The sequence below is a fragment of the Eulemur rufifrons genome, chromosome 3 (genome assembly GCF_041146395.1).
Source record: "Eulemur rufifrons isolate Redbay chromosome 3, OSU_ERuf_1, whole genome shotgun sequence".
In the NCBI taxonomy this organism is placed as follows: domain Eukaryota; kingdom Metazoa; phylum Chordata; class Mammalia; order Primates; family Lemuridae; genus Eulemur; species Eulemur rufifrons.
Window position 1 is genome coordinate 51,967,383 of NC_090985.1, and position 6,785 is coordinate 51,974,167.

The following is a 6,785-nucleotide window of genomic DNA, read 5'->3' on the forward strand; positions in this document are numbered from 1 at the left end:
GTCTGTGAGTTTACTTCTTTATGTAAGAAAGATTAAATGAATAGCAGATCTCCCATTATTTATTAATAATGGTCTATAAAAACGGAATTAAGAAATGAGAAAGAGGGAAAAATAATTAAGGAAAGATGAGGATTTCCTACCCTGATAAAAAAGTATCATTTCTAAATAAAATGGCTTTGTTTGCTTTTAAATTACTGATACACTTGTTTGTCCACATATTTATTCAGTAAGCATGTGTAGAGTGTTTTTAGTAAAGTTGGGCTAATTTTTAAGCATGCTAGTGGTACTGGAGAGGAAGAAATTGGTAGTGCCATCTGCCCTCCTTCCCTTGGAATGATAGGGTGAGAGTGGGTGGCTGGGAAGGGATAGGATGATATTTGATCTATATTCATTCACTTATTACACCAACCTTATGAGGTGAGTATTCTATTTTATAGATAAGGGAGCTAAACTTCAAAGAGGAAAGTTGCTCAGGATCTCCAGGTTCATATCCACGAGCTAGGATTTCAAGTGTCTGCAAAGCAAATGCCTTTTCTACTTTACCACGTAAAGGGAAGAGACCTGGAGAATATCCTAAGTTCTCATTCAGAGATTCTTCTTCCATAGCACTGTTTTGCTTACTACGTCTTGGTTATTACCCATCTTCCCTGCTGAAATAGTTCTATGAGGGCCGGGATCAATTTTCTGTTTTGCTCACAGATACATGTCAAGAACTTAAACAGTACCTGACACATAGTAGGAGGTTTAAAAACAGCAGTTGAATGAATGAATAGCTTATTAGGTACTCACATGCTAGCTAGGCACTTCACTGGATGGATCAGTGAAGAAAACAGACAAGGTTTCTGCCCTCAAGGAGCTTACATACATGCCAACACATAAACAAGATAGTTTTAGATAGTGGTAAGTGGTTTGAAGGAAATAAACAAGGTGTTTTGACCAAGAGTGATGGGGTAAAGGTAAGGAAACACATCTCTGAAGAAGTAACATTGGTGCCAATGGATGAAAAAGAGTCAATCTGTGAAGATAAAGGGTAAAAATGTTACAAAAAGAACAACTGCCAAGGCCCTGAGGCAGAAGAGAGCTCAGCATGTGATAGGAGCATGAAAGATGCCAGTGTGGCTAGAGCAGAGTAAGGGCAGGGGGAAGATAGCAGAAGTAGACAAGAAGCTGGTTCACATGGGGCCATGTAAACCAGTAATCCCCAACCTTTTTGGCACCAGGGACCAGCTTGATAGAAGACAATTTTTCCACAGACCAGTGGAGGGGTGGGGAGGGATGGAGTCAGGATGACTCAAGTGCATTACATTTATTGTGCACTTTATTGCTATTATTATTACATTGTAATATATAATGAAATAATCCTACAACTCACCATAATGCAGAATCTAATGCCACCACTGATCTGACAGGAGGTGGAGCTCAGGCAGTGATGTGAGTGATGGGGAGCGGCTGTAAAAACAGATGAAGCTTTGGTCGCTCACCGGCTACTCACCTCCTGCTGTGTGGCCAGGTTCCTAACAGGCCATGGACCAGTACAGGTCCACGGCCTTGGGGTTGGAGACCTCAGGTGAAAACCATGGTAGGAGTTTGAATTTATTCCCAGTGTAATGAGAAAATACTGATGAACTTTACGACTTTAAACAGATATAGGCCGGGCGCTGTGGTTCATGCCTGTAATCCTAGCACTCTGGGAGGCCAAGGCAGGTGGATGGCTTGAGGTCAGGAGTTCGAGACCAGCCTGAGCAAGAGTGAGATCCCTGTCTCTACTAAAAATAGAAAATTATCTGGCCAACTAAAAATATATATAGAAAAAATTAGCTGGGCATGGTGGTGCATGCCTGTAGTCCCAGCTACTCGGGAGGCTGAGGCAGAAGGATCGCTTAAGTCCAGAAGTTTGAGGTTGCTGTGAGCTAGGCTGACACCACGGCACTCACTCTAGCCTGGGCAACAGAGCAAGACTCTCAAAAAAAAAAAAAACATATAATCTGTTTTTCTCTCTTTTGCTAACTTTATAGCTGCTAGGTGTAGAGTGTATTGTAGGTGGGCAGGAAGGAAAACAGGGACACCATTCAGGGCTCTCTTGTAATCATCCAGATGAGAGATTATGACAAGTTGGAGGAGGAAGTGGATACAGAGGTTAAGTTGAATAATTAAAGATATAGCTTGAAACAGAACTGATGTGATTTCTTACGGATTAAATGTGGGGCAGGATGTAAGGAAAAGAGAAAAAGTAAGGATGACTCAGGTGTTTGACTTGAGTAACTGAATCAGTGGTGCTGCCATTTGCTGAGAAGGGAAAGAATTCAAGAGAAACAAGTTTGGGAAAATAAAATTAAGATGTCTATTAAAATATCTATGTGGAGATGTCAAGAGTAGCTACATATATGAATGTGAAATCAAGGGACCTGTCAGGGCTAGAGTTATAAAGTTGGGGTTCCCTGGAGTTCACATAGTATTTAAAACCATGGGAACAGGTGAGATCATCCTGGAAGAGCGTAAAGAAAGTCCAGAAACGAAGTCCTGTGGTACTGCCCCATTTGGAGAGGTGGAGAATGAAGAATGAGCAAAACAGCTGGAGAAGACGCAGCCCAAAATGTAGGAGGAAAACTAAGTGAATGTAACATGAAAAGCAAGAGAGAAGAGTGATTCCAGAAGAGGGGAGCAGTCAACTGTGTTGAAATCCTATTAAAAAAATTGAGTAACATGAGAACAGTTACATATCCATTGGCTTTGACAACAAGGTCTTAATGACATTGTCAAGGTCATTGTCTTTGGAGAAATAAGGATGGAAGCCGTACTGAAGCAAGCTGAAAAGTGAATGGAAGAGAGAAAGTAGAAATAAATGTGTGCAGCTAATTTGTTTCCTTAAGTTTTTGTGTGAAGGAGAGTAGGGAAGTGGTTGGTAGTTGCACAGAGATATGAGGTCAAGGGTTTGTTTTATTTTTTAATATTGAGAGGAGATAGAACACATTTGCTTTTGTGATTGAGCCAATGAAAAGAAATAAATTGATGGCATAGGAAAGAAAGGGTTAATTGAAGAAGGGCAGCCCTTGAGACGCTGAGAAGGGAGAGGATCCAGGGCACAAGGATACATGTATAGAGAGGTGGTTTGTCTCCGAAAGGACATTTCTATTGGAATACACACATGCCTTGGGCACACACATTTATACCTAACACAGCACACATCTTGCTCCTTTGCCCCCTCCCCCTCCTCTTTCTTTAGGGTTTCAGCAAGGACAGTCTGTGGAAAATTACTGCTTTTATTCAGAACAAAGTCTCTTACAAATGAGTCCCTTGGAGTAAATAAAAGATGGAACATGCTTGCCTTTCGGAAGCCCAAGGCGTTGGCTGGTTTTGTGGACAGGATGATCTGATCGCATAGAAATAATTGCCTCAAAGTTGCTTTCAGTAATTTGGGGGACTGTGATATGCAAACAGGCAGGAAAATGGAAAAAAAAAAAAAAAGAACAATTCCACTCTATTGAACAAATTGCTGTTCCATCAAAGCAAATGTTAAACATTTCCTATAGTTATGTGTGCAAACATTCCAATTTATAAGAAAAGATTTTTCCCAAAGGGATATGTTGACCTTTCCAAGTTGAGCTGTTCAGAAAAGGGGGAAAAAATGCAATGCACTCAGATGCCAAGCGTTTCTGACATTTGTGGCAGAAGAAAAAGGAAGTCTGTGATTTGCATTTATCATTGGCCCTAAGTAGTCATTGGGTCTGACATGTTTTTCTCTTGAGGGTTTTTCATGTTAAAAGGTTTGGGGTAGTTTCCCACTTCCATTTGGGGTCAGTGAGCACTTTTATAAAATTTTATTTATTCCCAGTCTTGCCAGGTAAAATGTGCAAAATGAGACAGTAATCTAGGAAATGAAAACCGTTTATTGCACTCAGATCTTGAAAGAATATCACAAACTCCCAATTTTCCTGAACAAAAACAAAAGTCCAAATAGAATAAAACAGGTTTACATCAGATAATTGTTTTTAAACCACTAGAAAACATGCTCTGCTGTGACCACTGATTTTCTCACAATCGTAATGATCTTTATAACTAATGGTTATAACAATTCCAAAGAATTTTAAAATCCAAAAAAGGTTTAAGTACTACTCAGAATAGTTTTGTTAAAAGATTAGAATATTTTAGTATCATTCAAGTTTGTTAAAAGGTGTACCTCTTTAAAAAGTATTTTAAACAAACAAACAAAAAAAAACCCCAACATATAAACCACATACAAGTCAAGTTTTTGAAACAGAGACACCAGGGCCTGCCATTCCCCCCAACCCTCCCATGGGGTCCTGGTATCAACTCTGAGAAAAGCTTGCAAATAATTTCATTATATATCAGATTCTTTGAAAATTGCCAGTTCATGTAAGATCTCATGTACAAAAGCTATCAATTGGAATAGTACTCTGGTTAATGCTGAGGATTCGGTTCCCTATTGCCCTAAACAAATGAATACTTAATGGAATTGTTTTCTAACCTTTCTCACAAAATTTTGTTTGTTGGGTTCAACTGTGAAGAGGACTCATTATCCCTCACTCAGAGTAAAGAAGCCATGTAAGCATCTGGGACTATGGTGATATAAAACAACAATGTAAAACCAACAGTCTGGACTCCTTCTGTGAATATTAAAGGTAGGCATCATAGCTTTTCTAATCTGATGGTGCAGTAAGAAACCTCCCTCCTCTTCCTTGCAATCAAAATACTCACAGTGTTTGAAATGGTTTAGTACTCTCACTTTCTACAGTAAACAATAGGTGCTGGCATTTTAAACTGACCTTTAATTCTCCTGAACCAGCACATTATTTCTAGCTTCTTGGCTGCATAGAGAAAATGAAAACTGAGAAGTCTTAATTTTCACATCTCTCACTGAAAGCAGTACATGGAAAAGTTAAAAATGATCACCCATGTACTACCTAACCCCATAAGGGCTCTTTCTAATCAAGACAGATTAGGCAATTATGAGGTTCAGATACACTGCAGAGCCTCATGAAGTAAAAAAAGCACTTGTATTTTCCTGTGCTTTAAACTTAAGTATCCAAGTTAAATATAGCTATATCCTTATGCACGTCTTACTTCACTTAGCACTGAGATAAAATGTTGCATTTATTTCAGAGGCCAATATATCTAATGATGGTGTTACTTTTCTCTGTAAAATAGAGAAGTACTACTTTTATTCAGGACTTGTCAACAGGTTTGGAAAAGACATTGCTGTATAAGGATTCAAATTATTTTGAGCATTTTACCACATGAAACTATGGGCAGTAGTTCTCTTATAATCAGCCAAAATTGGCCTAATGACTCAGAGTATGTTCCTTTGAATTTTCTATGGAAGGAGATGAGCTTTTTTCTGTGCCATTCACTCTCAACCTAATCCTAAAGACAAGCATTGATAACTAGACAAAGTTAGGGACAGTTTATAGCAGGATAGTCTCGAGGTATAATATTCATGCATGAAACCTGTGGTCTTGACCTCATTAGCATTATGACCCAACCAAGTGAGTTAATTAGCCTGTTTTTATAAATGTGTGACTATAAATGACACTTCATTTTGCCTTGATTATAATATCTGGCTCAAATAAACTGCAAGTGCCTAATTATATGGTATTGGCATTCAATTACAGTTGTCATTTATATGAAGATACAAACCAGATTAATTTTCTTCATATTTATTAGATAAGTTCTTAGAACACACAAATGGGTACTATCTACTATAATTTGAAACACCATTTTCATTAAGAACTAGAGAGGAATTTGTAAAGGCTTTTTGGCAATAGTTTTCATCAAGAGAGGGCTTAGAAATCATAGTCCACATAGAACATTGATTAACCATGAATACAACCTGCTCTTAAAGCTTGCTAATTTCCTTTCTATTAATCAAACACACAATTGACTTTCTAAGCTTTGGTTTCCTTCTATGTGAAATGGGGATAATATCTACCTCACAGGATTGCTAGGAGTCATTGATATACATAATTAGTCAAAGACTCAGACAGTGCTGATCACATAATAAATGTGGATTCTTTTTCTTAGTAATTTACAGTTCAATTTAAAGGTGTATAAAATATTGCAAGCTCAGTCAACTTCTCTCACTCCTTGAAGGGAAGGGGCTGCCAATATCACCGCATGGCAAGATGTGGGAAGTGTATAGGGCCTCATAACAACTATCATTTGTTGAGTGCTTATACTGAACACTTAAGAGTCTCAATTAATCCTTACAACCATCTCCATCTAAAAGACTTGCAAATTCAAGAAATTTGTTTATTGCTGCACCGTATCTCCAGCAGCTCTGAGAACTCTGAGCAGCCCGCAAAGTTGGTGTGATCTGATTTATACATAAGGAAACCACCTACACAAATAGCCATGGAAGTCCCCTGAAAGGGAAAGCTAAGATTGTCTTGGACTGGCCACAGACTTTCAGTGAGTTTCTCTGCAAAAGCTTCTACTGGTGAATTAGCAGTATCAGCAGCAGGTATGCAAGGGTAAAAACAAAGAAATCTGTTGCAGGAGGGTGAAGGGGTGGTGAGGGGCATTTCTTGGAACAGTTTTCTCTTTCTAGCCCTAGAAAATTGAAGGCTTCTGTTGAAAAACATCTTACTAGCCCTCAAAGCTTACTCTGGTTACCGAGCATGCCCAACAGCCATGACTAAGGGGCACCGAAGATAAAAAGTAGGAAGCAAAGTAAAAAAACAAAACAAAAAGGAAAGAGTTGAGTACAAAAGGCATTCCTAGCCATTGCTGTACTCTTTTGACAGCCTTGGTTATGTTAAAGAAAAGTG